We start from the raw sequence: 16,788 nt of genomic DNA on the forward strand, positions 1-16,788 counted from the left end.
TTTCGTCTACTTCTACTTAGTTGTTGTATAGTTTTGCTTTTTAATTTAATAAAAGTGTCTACCCACGTAACTCTAAAAGATTATTTAACATTAAATATCCATTACTACGTAAATAGCCCACGATAAACAGTAAATATTTTATTAATTGAAAATTAAAACAAACGAAAGTATGCGTAGCAAAGAAGTATAACATAACACAACGAATAAAGCATTATTATACTGTTAATGAGTTTTTGTCAGAATGAAATTAATGGTAACTGCACAACTCCGTTGTGACAGTTCGTTGTTAGCTAAGATTTTGTATGCCCTATGGCCCAACATGGTGATGTAATATTAATATTTAAGATCTGCGCCTATGTACAATTTTACCAGTGTTCAACAAATAAACCATTTGTATTTTTATTTGTATTTGTACTCATTTTTGCATCAAAACTACAAAAAATAGTGGAACGCTGTAGTATAACAGAGTTGGAAAGAGCGTGTCCGAGTTATCGGATAATCCAACATCGATTAGAGCCGGGTTATTTTGTTTGTTAGTTACAGACGGTTGTGCAATTTATCTGTGGCAGCTTCTGTTTGGATTTATCTCATTTTACTAACAAAATGTAGACAAACTTCGACACGGTTGAAGCTTTTAGGGTTCCCTTTATCTTGCATAATATCGATTCTCCGAAATGTATTTCGCATAATAGGTATCTCATATTTTTTTTGGCCGAATGATAGGTACTTTTGCATAATCATAACTTTGCATAATTATCATTTCTCAGAATATTAAATAGCAGAACACTCTTATCGCCGAATATACTTCTGCAGAATATTAAATAGCAGAACATTAGTATCGCCAATTTTTATTATGGCATAATGGCATAGCAAAATAATGAGATATGTCTGTCGTCATAGCAACTATTCGAACATATAAATATTATTCTCATCGATATTATGTGATGTTAATATTCTGCTTTACAAAATTACGAGAAATGACAGTATGAGAAAAAAATAAGCGAAAAGTAATTCGGTGATATGATGATTCTGCTCAAGGTTATTATGAGAAGCGAAATTATGGGATTCGATTTTATGCAACATATTAGTGAACCAAGCTTTATTATACTGTGACCATTTACTTCTCCGAAATAGATGAATTTCCTAAACATTATACAAGATTGATTTAGTTTACATACCGTTAAAGGAAATTTTAACTTGACATAACCTAACCCAACTCTACTAGTTAATGGTCGAAACACTTAACAAGCTGATTAAGCAACTACGTCCTCAAATTCTTTGCTTGAATACGCGACAAATGGTAACGGCACTTTAAGTTTTTTTTTTTTTTTTATACGACTGGAAGGCAAACGAGCAAGTTAAAATACAAGGTGTCCAAATTTAAAGGTCAATGTACAAAAACTGTCCCTATCATCTGTCTGGAAGGTGCGCTGCCGCAGGTGGCCGGTCCAATTAATTGGGCTTAAATGTGGCTTAAATCGATATAATTTAACCAATTAAATAGTGGGAGTTGGGGGTAAAACAGCACGCGTGTCATTCCGCTACGGCTGTTAAATTGCATTATTATGGAGAAATGAGACAATGTGTATTAATTGCATTTTTTATTAAAGTACCTACCCTTAATATTATTTCATAAGATTTTTTTTTGTGGTGAAAAATTATTAAAAAAAATATGAATTGGTGGGAACGTATGTTACGAGAATTGATTATCATTTCGATTGTAAATGCAAAAACACGAAACAAATCAAATGTTTTGCTCTATTTGTCGATCCTTATTTTTTGATTGCTCTTCTCTACCACTCAAAGGTTGACTGGCTGAGATCCCTTCAGGGATAAGTCCGCCTTTGTAGTTAGCACTTTCTTTTTTTTTTAATTTCCTTTTTGTACAATAAAGAGTATAAACAAACAAACAAATTTTGTACACACGACACTAAATGCATCCAGAAGTAAGGTAAGATCTAACTTGAACGTTAGTTTGCTGTTAATCTGCTGGCATACCTATTGCTGCATGATCTTTATTACATAGGTAAAACCACGAAATGATAAAGTCTAGTCGAGTGCATTGCCCGAATGCACAATACGACTAACTAGTAAATTATGCCAACGTAACTCGAACTTTTTAATGAAAAGACACCGTGTTGGCTGTTTAGGGGGTTCCAATTTAAATTAAAAAAAAACACTTCAATCCTTAGAGAATAAAAAGAGCTTTAGTCCCGATATGCAGTCCTTCTTCCTCCTTAATCCTTCTGGAGTCGCAGACAACAGCTAAAAATACGATATAAACAACGGCACGTATGCCTAAGTGTAAACAGAGTTGCTTTAACGAATTACTTGCCCCGACAAGTTAACTCATTTTCCTGTTTATTTCTTTAAGAGAATCAAAGGTGAAATTCGTAAACTGAAAGTACCACTTATTCGCAATTGAAATGTAAAGACATGCCATCAAAATATTGACGAAGGCGAACTTAGCAATCGAAAATTTCATTCTAAAATAAAAAGTTTTTTTTTTACTTTTGGATCCACTTTGGCTTGTGGGACAAAAGTTGTATACTGAAGTTCCATAAACAACAAATAGGTACAATGCCAAAGCCGGAAGCCTCTATTCGTAATGGATTATTAATACGTGACTGCTTAAAGTACCTACAATGTAACCTTTTACAATTTTTTTACCGGAACACCTGCTCAATACAAAATTGGGTTATGAAGGGTATTTGTATTATGATTTCGGAATTGTTTTACCTGCATTAAAATTTAACGAACTGGCCGGGTTTCTTTCGTGCTTTCGGGGATATTAGATATAGGTATTTATGAGTTTTTAGAATCGATCTCATAGGTTTTGATCGCCGTCCATGATTTTACGAAACTCGACTTTATTTGATTCACTAAGTAATAAGACTATGTTCAAGTAATAAACATATTTAAATTTATTTGGTTTATTGAAAAACTGGATAAACATAATAAAGGAATTCCAGTTACATGGTCTGCTGATGCAGATATACAAAAAAGCTATAAATCAGCAGAGACTTTCTATATGAGTGGAATGAAAACAAGGTTTCAAATTCGAATCGAAGCAATACATACCTATCTACCACCATATTTAAAAAAATAATGAAACAAAGGTAATAACAATATATTTATTAGGATGCTTTTATTTGTGTGTAAAACTTGCTATGATAATAAAATTGTTATTTCGGTATTAAAATAAATAAAAAACTGAAGTAGGTATTAATCTTCCCATATGTGGATGTATAAATTTATTTAAGAATATAAACTTATAGAAAATACAATCATATACCTAAGAGCTTCCCATATGTGGGGTTGATAACATTAAAAGATAATAAGTTAACTTAAAGTAGGTACCACTTCACGCATACCAAGTTGAAGCTTAGAACGCAACAAAAACTTTCCGCACAAAAACACGAACAAGGCCGCCGGAGCGATGTATGTACAAAAAACCATTACTACCAGCTAATACCTACATATTTTTTACTTTGAAATTCGAACTCCACCGGGTTCCTTTATAGAGTACCATTATAAGAATCCAACCGCTTAAATCGATTATATCTCAAATCGTTGATTTGCTTTACTTCTGTATTACACACTCGATCAAAATGTGTCCTAACAGGTTTATCGAAACATTACCTTGATAAACAGATAAGATATTTTTAATTTAAAAAGGGGTATCCTTAGTATCTGACAGACAAACAAGCGTATTCACTCTTCAATACGACGCATCTACGAGTAATAAAATAAAACCATCATTAAGTACTGCACACTCCTCGACGTACTCTCAAAGTAGGTACTTCGTGAGTCTTTTGGATGCGATGCAACAGCACCATCGCTCTTTAGACTTATTATCGTAATGGATATTCATACTTTATTGATTTAGCTTATCATACGTCTTCTTCGTAAAAGGCCGGGCCTATGTAACTGTTGAAGGACATTACGATGCACCTCAGGTCGGGTAAACATGCACGGCGAGTTGACTTAGGCAAACGATGCGGGTTGTGTCAGCAATAGGGAATACTAATGTTCGGGCAAATCTTGTACAATATGGGCTGAGTCCGCCGTTACAGAATTTACACATATTAGTTTGAGTGGAGGTATTGTTTACTTATTATTAGTACCCGTAGTAGTATTACTACCTATGCATCGGCGACTCGTGGCAAATTGGTAGCACTAGTGATGAGACAAAATAAAACTACAAGAGTCTTTAGAAATCGTTTTTAACATTGAAAAGTCACTTTCATTAGGTACTGAGACTGCGACCAAAAGATAAACGTGTTTATCAAAAGGTAAAAAGTAATATCAAAAATCCAAGATATGATTTATCCTACAGTAAAAATATGAATATCTTATTACAAAATAAAGAAATTGAAATCAAAGAGAACATCAGAAAAAATACGCTGTACCATTACAAAATAATGCTTCTTTTATCCATCACGTCAGTCGAAGTTGAAAGATTATTTTCTTACACCAAGGTTATTTTCTTAAATACTCGTACGATAACTTCTAAACAATTAAAACAAATATTAATGGTAACAACTGATTTACTGTCCTTGTGATTTTATGGTTTAATAACGTAGAATATTTAGGTACATATTTTTTTTAATCAGATTTACAATACTGGGGTTTGCCTTATAAAATAATGCTTCCTAGGTATTAAGTTAGTTAATAATTGAATGAATAATATTAATTGTCTGTCAAGAATGTCATATATTCAATGACTGAAAATACTTTTTCTAATTGGTTTCTATTGCTCGACTCATACAGAAAAACATTGTCACATTACTAGTCTTTCAGAAACGTCAAATGCTACCTCAATGCCACGACCACGAGCCGCCGGTGTTTAAGTATTACCCTCAATAGCGGTAGCTAAGCTTGGGCCAATGTCAGTTATGACCTTGCATATACGCTGCTTAAAGTATTATCTTCGATACCTAATTGTGTGAGGGTTAACTATGAGGGCTATCGCGAATGAATTCGCCGCTAGAGGCGCTAGTGTAGCGTGAGGTCTCCGAAATGTCAAATCTCATAGTTTTTGGGTAGACGTTTATTTATAAGAATAATTTTGTGAATATTTTGCAATATCTGAAATTAATTATGGCAAATATGCGTTACTGGGCAATGAATGTCTGTGTTTTGAGACAGCTTTGTCTTTCGGAAACTTTTGTCCTCCCTTTTTTTCCGAACAAAACGGGACTAAGCAACACTGTGGTTGCTGGATATTTTTATGGTACGGTTTTAAGGTGGTTTAAATATGATTTTCTAAATTTAACGCCCGTAATAACAGGCTCTGAAAGCCACACTTAAAAACCTCACGCAACCTGCGAGACAAAAAACGATAGCCCTCATTGAATTCATACGTAGAAGTTCAAAAGTCAAATCAAATTAATCCTAGAGTTCGTTGGAGAAATACAATCAGTAGTCAATTATGCAAAGATGAGGGTACTTATTATGAAGATTGATGATGTCGATATAGTAATAGGAAAAGGAAATAGACCATTAAATCGAACTCGTTTTGTGACCTTGGCAGAAATACCTACCAACAATGAACATTAAACATAAGATAACACGTTAAATTGCTACAAAAGTAGAGAACTTTGACGAGAAAATACAATAGATGTTGTGTAAGTAAATATTTTAAATTTATGATACAATACAACTAACATACTTGCATGATACTAATTTGTCACTTTATTGCGAAGTCGGGTAGGTACTCGGTATCATTACCACTAGTGTTACTTTTAACACAACTTTCTTGCTATCATCACGTTCTGTGAATCTAATTAGAAGTTGCATGCAATTTTACAACCGAATTACAAGTAACGTAACCACCAAGTGTAAATGAAAGCTGTTACACTCAATTTCCGACAACTTTCAATATTAACATTTCCATGATTAATTGATTTCTAAACAAGGTTCCTAAAAGAAAGACGTGACGGTAATTTAATAAGAATTTAATCATAGAGTGCAAAGCTTTTACATTTAGGAACGATCGGAGCATCTCATCCTTAATGGAACAGTCATTAATCAATCTAAAAAAACTTGACGCGAAAAGAGTTTAGAGGAGACGACGGCGCAAAAAATGTTTCATTATGCGCTCGAAGAGCGGGCACGCGCTATCAATATTCATTGTTAGAGTTTATTTTGTGAAGATCACGATTGTGATAAAGGAGCATTTTGTGTTTATAATCTTATGCGGCAAAGATACCACGTGAAGCACGTCTTATACTCGTAGGTCCAAATTCTCCCCTCGCATGTAAACTTCAAAGAGGATAAAACAATAAAATTGTCTCTTGGTCGCACCGATTGATTTCTTTATAGGGGTCGCATGCAGCGCTACTAATGGCAGTTCGCGACAGACAAGTTACAAAAAATCTTGAGGGGGATTTTAGCCAGGGCCTTGCAAGTAGGTCAGCGTGAGGAACATGACGAATCGCTCTCATCACTCTTTAACGTTATAAGTGGGAGCCGCGTAGATAAGATTTAGACTTAGCCGCCTTTGAGGTCGAGATGTGATTAATGAATTCTTCGATGCTGAAGAGGAGGATAAGGTAAAAAGATTTTTTGAGACATTAAGCTCCACGAAAACATTAGCACTCTGTACTTGTTTCTAAGGCGGTATGGTCTGGACTGGACTAATTAAAATTAAAGAACACCATAGATGGCTAATTATATTCCACAGACATTCTAAGAATTAAGGCACTCGAAACTCGTCAAAGGCTATGAAGTCGAACCGCTACCCGCAAAAGGAGCTGCTGAGAACAATGGGGTCCGTTGTGTTCCGGAGCGGTCGCCGCCAAATGCATTAGCAAATGTTCCGCTACACACAAGGGTAATTAAAAAGCCATGATGCTAAGACGGTGTGCTTAGCGAACGGTAATTAGGAATGTAAGTGAATAAAATGCTACTGTGTGTCTAAGCTTATGACTATGGGATGTTGCGGTTGGTGTAAAGTTAATTTTTATAGACAATTGGATTGCGTAGTCGAGTGGAGAGGTCCAATTGTGAACCGTTTCGTAAGCACGATCGGGCGCATTCCTTTGCGACGACGCGACGGTGCAACGCCCCTGAGGATAGATAGACCTACCCAGAGTAGCGATGACTAGGAATTATATTCTAATGGTAAGGTTTTTTTTAACAATGATACCCGACAGAGTTTCCTGCAGCAGCACTGTAATTGAACTGTCAAAGTAAATTTATTTTAAGATAAGTAAAAACTTAAAATAAACGTTTGTTCTGCCTTACATTGCAGCAGTTCTCTAATCGGTAGGATCAGGGATAGTTGCGCTATTTGCACACATAATCTTGAGATTAAGCTTCAACGACTTCTCTAACAAGATAGTAATGTTTAAAGATGAGTATGAATTGTACATCTTCAACTTCAGTGAGTAAAAAGTGTAGCTAGATCCAAGCTGCAAATTGCGATCAGTGGTTTTATGTATCTTGTCCTGTTTAATTTTAAAGCCTGACCAGAAATATATGACTATTCGCCATGTTGCGGAATTTCATTGGAACTAATTTCTCACACTGGCAATAATTTTATGATTGTCAGTGTCACTGTGGCGGTTTCTTTGAACAATAACAAAAAATGTCCAAAACGATTAGTAGTCAACAACGGATCATTGTAAATAATGTTTATAACAAAGTACTGAAAAAAAAACGCTTGTGGAATGAAACTACTACAAACTACAAAACCTTTCCAAATTAACATCAGAGCTAACAGGTAAACGTTGTAGACAAGTCAAGATGTCATTGTTCCGACTATACTGAACTATTGCCATATAAATAAGAACAATAGCGCCCTCTGGACAATAGTCATATATTTTTGGTTTACTTTTAATGGCTAGCTTTATGATGCAATCTATATCCGTAATGTATAAAAGAAATCTTGAAATCCGACGAACGCCAATATTAATAGTAATATTAGAGTACTTAATATTTAATGTAACGCAAAAGTTTCAAGTTTTCTTTTATGTTTCGTAAATATTAATTTTCTAAATTGTATCTCACTTCAGTATTATTGTATCTAATGAGCCCGATTGCCACATTACAAACAAACACGTGCGAAAACGGGGCCGCTTGCGCAACTCCGAGTTATCAAAGATTGTTGCCCTCACTAATGCAATGCCGCTCTAACGGGACAGGCAGGTAGGTATGCTCGCATTGTTTTGGCCGATCTATTCTACTCGTAACGATAGCCATTCTGCTGTCATTAAAAGCTAAATTGAGATATAGGTATACGTTGAGATTATTAAAATAAGACCGTCTTGATCATAATTGTCGAAGGAACGTACCTAATATTTGAATGAAATTCACTTCTACTACAAAATTTGAAGTGTCTTATTTTTAGAAATATAATCTTTGATAATTTTTCTAATGTTTTTAATGCTAGAAAAAACTTCTACGTGATTTCTGATTTCGAATTAAGGAAATTGGTTACAAGATGTTTCCGTACTATTCACAAATAGGCACATCCTTTTCTTGCTTAGAAAACATTACCAATACTGAATGTGCATAATTATTAACTGTGCTTCAAATAGGTTTACGAATTGGTACATTACCTATTAACATTAACATACTTCGATATTTAGGACCGAGAAAATCTACAAAGCTAAAAGCTGCAAGCTAGGTAGGTACTTGTCGTTGATCAGTTGTCAACATATTTAGTAACGATCCTGCTGGGCAACTGGCCGAGACGAATATGCGTTTAAAATAGTTTGACATACTTGGTCGTTATTATTGACATAGACAAAAACTTAAAATTGCTCTATTTTTGCAAAGCATCCAATTATTCAAACTAGAATGTTAATAACGAAACAAGTTCCAAAAGCATCTGTTAAATTTGACATTAGTTTATAAGATACGACGCAATCCTCGTGTACAGAGGATTATTATAAACACCATTCAAAATCTAATGAATGAAGCAATAATCGAAAGCGCGATTAGAAATGATATATTGTTAATCCGACTTACGATGAAAAATATCGTTGCAAATCCGAAATACAAAAGGGGCCAATGTCAACGACCCTCACACCCTATGGTACAACAATGAACGGATCGGGGATAAAAAAGGGGTCTTGCACCATTATGGGACCAAATTACTGCTTGAATGATCAACCAAATTGTAGATATCGTATTATTTAAGTATCTAAAGCCAGCACGCGCGGTATTAGAAGCAATAACTCAAACCAGTTCTACTCGTATTCGCTGATGAATATGATGTTCAACGGTTAGATAATGATTGAATAATCGCTGAACCTACTTTCCTACCCGTCGAAAGGAAGCATTACTGGAGGGTATTGAGCGAGCTCTTAATATCATTCTCGTATGGAGTAAATCAAATTTGTATCGCGTTAGATGTAGGAGCGTACTCCGGGGTTCGGTTAACCAGAGGCTGGGGACTAGACGATCAATTTCAAGGGCCCCCTCGTCTTATTCAAATCCCTTTTGTCTTTTGTACTTCATACAGTCGGTGATTCACAACAATGTGCTCTCAAACGCCGGTGCCTTACGATCAATGACTGCGGCTACCTACTTAAACCTGTCCGTGCAACGTGTTTGTAATTGGGAGATGAATTTAACTAGCTAAAACTTGAGTGTCTTACTTTACATAGCATTTGGTGTAATATTTGTGATATTTTTTATTGGGAATCACGTAAAGATACTACGGAGGTCAATCATCAATGAAGGTAAGTATTGGGGTCATTGAACTTCTCAATGTTCAATGCTCTAGGCCATCTTCAAGTAACATGCAATAATCAGTAGGTAAGTAATGCAGCACTTGAGGCGATAGCACTTATCGGCATTGATAAAACAACTCTGATGATGATATTGTTGAAAAATAAAGGTAAAAATCTGTTTATAACAATTCATATTTCTAGGACATGCTTTCAAAAAAACCTAAGTAATTAAGATACGTGATATTTAACCAAATAATAAATAAAATAATACGTACATTCAACCAAAACAAAACGATGTGATAAAAACCACTCGGCAAAACAAAAACACAACAGCGGTAAACAATATTCCAAAGCACAGAAGTAAAGCGAGCTTTACCGTGAACGCGCGAACTTTTCAAACACTTGAACCACAAGATAGACGACTATATCAAATTTTTCGCGTGAAATTTGATATGTGTACTATGTTTCGGAGAAAAACGGCAGCAACACACTCGCGACGCGGCGACCGGGCACCGACTGGTGTCTACCGAGCAACGGCCGAGTATCGCCGTCCCTCTTCAATACGCATGTCCGGAACTGTTTTCCTCCACAATTTCCACATTTATCTCCATATTCTATCCCGTCCATGGATTTCCCAACATCACTATTGAATAAGCAAAGTTCAGAGACTACAGGACCTGTGGAATTTGGATATTCTAAATCAGTGCTGCTGGGTTGAAAAGAGACGGCTTCTACCGGCAAGGTCGATCGTGATTGCAACATCGCCCTTAGCAAAAGGGGGGATTCAGGTTTAACACCTGGCTTTTTAGAGATAAGGCGGTTACTTTAAACATGAAGGTTTGAAGGTGCACAAAATGTATGTAAATCGAATTCAATTAATTAAAAATGTTACTTTCTTTTTTAATGTTCGATATACGTAACGATAAGATTGATAGCAAAATTATACCGATGACACATTACAAATCGGAAACTAAAGTTGACGCAACTTTTTTTACTCATACTTATTAAACTGCGATTTGTAAATGGATGCCTGTCGAAAAGGTTTACAGAATTATGTTACGATAAGAGTAAATACTGCTATGGTGGCCAAGTGGTGTGACCTATATGGCCTCTCACTCTCAAGTAGAGAATCGTAGTTTCAAATCCGGGCCCGCTCCTCTGAGTTTTTCGAAAATCATGTGCAATTTGTTTTTCTTTCTTTCAAGTAACATTAGAAAACTGCCACGAACTTTACGGAGAAGGAAAACATCGTAGGAAAACCTGAAAAAAAAAGCCCATTCTGAGACTATATCCAAAATTAGAACGTTTATCGGCTGGGATGATGAAGAGTAAATAAATGGTGTTGGTGTGTGTCTACAGTCTAGCAACCAAAAAAAAAACAAATACCTACATGGGTCTAATTCTTTATGAAATTTGTCAATTACTTAAGCATGCAAAAGCATTATGGTTTTGTGTCGACAATTGACTCATGCCGCGGCGCAGTAGATCAAAACTGCAAACAGCCTCGTCTCCAAGGCTTGTACAAACATTACTCATTTCCTATTTCTCAACACCAAACCTATTTGCATGCAGAAAGTATTTCCTGACATCCGGACTATTTTGGATTAAACACAAGTGTACTTTCACTATTGTGCCGCATATGGGACGATGAAAGTGAGTGTCACCAAGATATTATTGTTAATATAAAGTACAATGTGAAATAATGGCTCTGAGAACGACCTTTAAAATACTTTCGTGTATCGAATTACGGAGGCATTGTATTTTTTGTAGTTTCTGTACATAGCACCAGACGAAACAAATATTGATACTAACAAGATCCCACGACAATCATGCAGTAAAAAAAAATACTTCAACTTCTGCTAAGTCTCAAGTAATAAAATTACAGGAACTAATTATATACCTTGCTTAAATTATTTTAAGGTTTTGGCGGCTGAGTCTTAGGTAATAAAATTCCAGGATCTAATTATAATAGAGTGAAATTTCTTAAATTATTTTAATGTTTTGGCTGCTGAGTCTTAGGTAATAAAATTCCAGGACTTAATCATACAGAGTTACATTGTTGAAATGACCACGGCCGTCATAATATAGCAGTAAAGATGTGCTACTAAGTATATTATAGCATCCGGGATAAAAAAAATATTAGTCCGTCATTAGACTGACAAAAAAAATACGTTTTATACAAAGATAAAACGTGTCAATGCTCGGGAGTCAGGGTTTGTGACGTCACGTCTAAATTAATATATAATCTAAGGCGTAGTCATTTTATGGTACAAGTCATGACAGTATATAGCAAAACGTCTAGAAAATGGCTGTTTTTACTAACAAATGACGTATTTACTTAAAATATTATAGTTTTATCAATGACTAATGATCAGCTTGCTTTGCAAAAGGACTGAAATAATTATATCAGTAGTTTTCTCAAATTACTTGTGATGAACTGATCATCTGTTTTTTTCTAGTTCTAGATAGAGTCACATCATTACGTAAGACATAAAGGACTGAAATTCAGATTAGACAGAGAAAGACCATATTTGCATGTGACGTTGCATTATCGCATGTTTTAGAAAGAGGTATATAATTTAACAAAGAATACTATTAATTCAATTTTCATTCAATTTTCTTTTCGATAAACATTGATGCATTCTTATCTAATTTTCATAATAACATATATATATGTTATGTATGCCCTAAATTATAATCATTATATGGCAAACTCAAGAGTCAGTCAAATACTGTTTCCTATAGTTTTCTAAATGTAAAATTTAATGCCATAGTACAATTAAGAGCTAAAAGGAATTAAACGGACGTTAATGAAGTAAGAAAAAACTCGAGAGCAATTTCCCGTTTCACCCGCCCTGACGTAAAGGTTATAGCTTACCCCAACTTCATTACCGTAGTTACTAACGCCTAGTCTAGACAATGACCGTTGAAGGCCGATCAAACGGTTTACGATCAAACTGCCAAGAGCCATCGCCATCTCGCCTACCGCCAAGCCTCGCCCGTGAAGTTCCGAGAGAATTTTATTATTATCGAGCTTATATTTAGTATTTTCTTACAAAAGTTTGTCAAATTCCACATTTTACAAGCTTTTATTTAACTTGCCACGTATTTATATCTGTTTGTATGTAGAGGTATGTGCGGGTAAAATCGTACTCGGATGTCTTAATCGGATTGACTTAGAGATACTTATATAAATGACAATACATAATTATATCTGAATAGTTGTTCAATTGTTTTATTTTATTTTGTACTCATGTTGTCTCAATTTTGTGATAATACTTATACAATAATCTCGTTGTGACATCCTGGTAGTCCGGCCAGGATCATCTCGGCAGGACGCCGAGACGCCAATAATGGCACCGGCTTGAAATTTTGTACGCAAATATAGTTTGGATGACAATGCAGATAAGTACAGCCAACAAAAAGTACAGTTAGTAAAAAAAGCTTGTATTAAAAATTACATTTTTATCAAAAACTTCTTTATAGTCTAATCCTACTACAGCTATGATTGGTCGCATTCATCAGCTGCATCATTTCTGGCTATTGGTTACTAAGGGGCCATCCACAAATCTACACACATTTAGGGAAGACTGGCGATTTTTGGCACATAAACAAAATAATTTGCACTTTTTGTATAACGGCTAAGAGCTGAATGGGGAATTTCACCATAGCAAAGTGTGACTAGGGTCTAAAAAAAATCTAATTTGTTTGACGTTATTTACGTACAGCGGCTGTGCTGACGGACACACCATCTCTGATAACTACCTATACTAAAATACTAAATCGGCTAAGAGGCTGAATCGGGGGCCATAGCAAATGGTGGAATTTAGCAACTAGGGTCTAAAAAAATTCTAATTTGTTCTGACGTTCGAATTTATCGTACAGCGGCTGTGCTGAAGGACACACCATCTCTGATAACTACCTATACTAAAACCACGTACCGCACACTACAAAGATCAAATTAAAAAACCCAGTACAAACCCAGTATAAACTGTGTAAATAAAATAGTCGCTATGACCTCATCGCTTCCTCAGGGAATGGACATTGTCGTCATTTTATTGAGAAATTGGCCTTCAGGCTTCCGATATTACCTACTCAGACTGTTTCAATTAAATTGAGGTTTATATAACTTATAATAACGTTGTTAATATAGGTAACACACCATACAATACAACTACGAATTTGATCATAGATGGTTGTCGGCTAAATTACAATATGTTTAATATTAGACAACATTTTGTTTTTTATCGAGCTTTCAGGAGAGGCTGTGAAGTAAAGGAGTAACCCAACTGAAATTCTAATATATCAGAAAATTCCCATGATGGTAATTACTAAAAATAATATCGTTAATTACATCTAATATTGTACACCGAACATCCGTGCAAAAATTCATGTCTAACGAAGCGGTTGAGATTTCGGATTTTTACCATTTTTTTAAAAGTAGGTTTAGTTTTACTCCCGGTATCCAGTTATCAACACACCAAATATCATCCAAATTCGTCCAGGTTTATCGTGATAGAGCAGCAAACACAAACAAACACTCCAGTGTTGTTTTTTTATAAGTTAACAGCGATAAACATCAGGAGATTCAAATTTTGTTTTCGATACTATCTAAGTACTAGTTATTCTGTATAAATTTTAATATTACTTTCGAGCGTTAAATCCATTCGATTGCCTATTGCTTTTTGCCTTCCTTACCTATATATTGTGATACAATATATAAGCTATTTGTCCACCCACTATCAAAAACTTATGTGATTATATCGCAGCAAATAAACATAAAGGTCTCTTCACACAGAACAAGCTCTCCTATTTGCACTGGCTTGGCAAACAGCGGGTAAATAGCGGAAGCGTTATTACAGCTCAGCATCCTTACCACAAAACTAAGCAACATCATTAAATACTCGTTAATATCGCTCGAAACCTCCACCATTGCGGCTTCCGTTCGAACGCGCCAACTCACAGAACAACAAGAACTTCAATGGATTGGTAATATAATCGAGGATCGTTTAAAAACAATAAATTCAAATGTCTCATTGGGGTTTATGAATACACACTTCAGTCGGAGCGTAAGTTGAACTTTAGTAAAGCTTTAACAATTCTGATAGGAAGTTACGCGAACCGGAAATGGAGTTTCATACCGAAATCGATAGAAAATTTGCAAGCTGAAGGTATGTCAGCAAAGTTAACTACCTATGTAATTAGGAGCTGGGTCAATATTCGCGCGTTTATTTTATTTGATTTACTTGGGTTTAATTTTTGTTGATACAAGGTATGGTACAAGGTTCTGTTACAGCTTCCGGGTTATCTAGTAAAAACAGGATGTTTAAAAAGTAACGAAAATATCATCATTCTACAGCCTATTTATTAAAAAATGTGACCACGAAAATTACAGCGGTTGCAACGCTGAAATAAAAAAAACCGCTCATAAGCCAGCTATATTTAGTAAAAGTTATCGCTTATCTTAGTTTATCATGACAATAATTACTTAATGTCATGGTAATAACTCACTAACCCACATTTGAAATAAATCATACGAAGAGCAAGAATGAATTGCCTAAAATCCCTCGTTCCCGACACGTTTATTTGTTGATTACAAAATTTGGCAAAAAAAGGGGAAGTCACGTAACCAGTAATTGTGGGTAATTTAAAAACGAAATATTTTAGTGATTCGTCAATTGATTTGTGTTATGCAAACATTTTGGCTAAGAAAATAAATAAAACAAGAGTTTCATGAAACCCTCCAGTCATAAAGCAATAAATATGTTGTAAAACCATAACTGAGGCACTGAGCCGTCTATAAATTACATCGAACTGCCTCACTTCGCAACTATCAGATCTTCAGTAGTGATGTGATCTTAGCCTAGATTTAGAAAAAAAGTTTTTTTAATCATATTTTTCGTTCACTCTTTTAACCTAATAATACTAATTTAATTTATTTTGATTTTAAATTTTGATTGTGTATTAATTTCTGGTTTTCACATGTTGTATTTTATATTATTTCATTGATGATTATGTTTGAATTGTAATTATAAAATTGTATAATAATAATAATCATTAGTTCGGCCAGAAAAATCCATATAGTGTTAGTAACAATAATCTAACCTAACCTAATAACCTAATAATAATAACCTAAGCTATACAGCTAAGCTAAGCAACTATATTTGAGTTTATTATCCTTCATCATGGTCATCGACCTATAGCAGTCTACTGTCGGACAGTCTGCAGTCTCCTCTAAACTGCGGCAATTCACTGTATTTACATAGTCTTCTCCTTTCGGTGCCGTCTCCTCCAGAGGTTGGCGATCATCATTATGTGCGATGTTGTACGTCTTTCTGGACTTCGACGTCTTTGTATCATTCCTTACATTATTCATTTGAGGAGTTTGCTAACTTACTTACTTACTTCACTAACCAGCCATCAAAAATGTAATCAAGGAAACTCAATTTGAGAGGGATGCACAACTTATCAAATACAATTGGTTTATTCTTTATGTCTTTGGTGTGCCTGTTAAAAGTTACATTCAAAGGTACGTTATCTATGAATTAATTCTTTTGACTTTTGCAAGTTGTACCATAATGTACAGCCAACCATCACCAATATCCGACACAACGAAGCATACATTTATATTATATGGCTCTATTTCCAGGGCTGGTTCGACATGTCAGATATTTTTGCATACTCCGCTGTGGCATATATTAATACAGGTCGATATATTAATACGGTTTTGACGATCAACTTTATTGTCACATCACTAATCGTTACTGGGTCGACGACCTTAGACGAACATTGAACTACTTACTTGTCTTTATAACCGAATAATGTAGCGGAAAATTGGCACACACACACAAACATAATGAGGTGCGCATGTAATTATGTTTAAAAGATAACTATGTACCACCTATTTTACAAATTACAAATTAGATCTCGCTTTGCGTGACGAACATAACCCGTATGTACTTTACCTGATTTAATTTATTTTTAGGCTAGATTTAAATGTCAGTAACTTAAATTAACGTGAATGATTCCATCTCTGGCTAAGTACCTACTGTTTATTCCTCGCTATTCAGAACAAAAGATAAAAGTTTCGAAGGACGGTATA

At 35.0% G+C, this 16,788-nt stretch overlaps 1 protein-coding gene across 9 annotated transcripts in view; it reads right to left on the reverse strand.

Annotated features, from left to right (window-relative positions):
- spri (Src homology 2 domain-containing protein sprint) overlaps positions 1-16,788 on the reverse strand; it is a 269,173-nt gene that overhangs the window by 134,640 nt on the left and 117,745 nt on the right. For 6 of the 9 annotated variants that reach the window (XM_074089998.1, XM_074089996.1, XM_074089997.1 and 3 more), the window contains exon 1: positions 9,962-10,189. The exons of 2 other annotated variants lie outside the window; for them this stretch is intronic. The gene's annotated coding sequence lies outside the window, so the exon portion shown is untranslated. Of the gene's footprint in view, positions 1-9,961; positions 10,190-16,788 lie in introns of those variants that run through there. One more of the 9 variants, XM_074089991.1, reaches the window with a different exon arrangement.

The sequence above is a fragment of the Choristoneura fumiferana genome, chromosome 7 (assembly GCF_025370935.1).
Source record: "Choristoneura fumiferana chromosome 7, NRCan_CFum_1, whole genome shotgun sequence".
NCBI lineage: Eukaryota > Metazoa > Arthropoda > Insecta > Lepidoptera > Tortricidae > Choristoneura > Choristoneura fumiferana.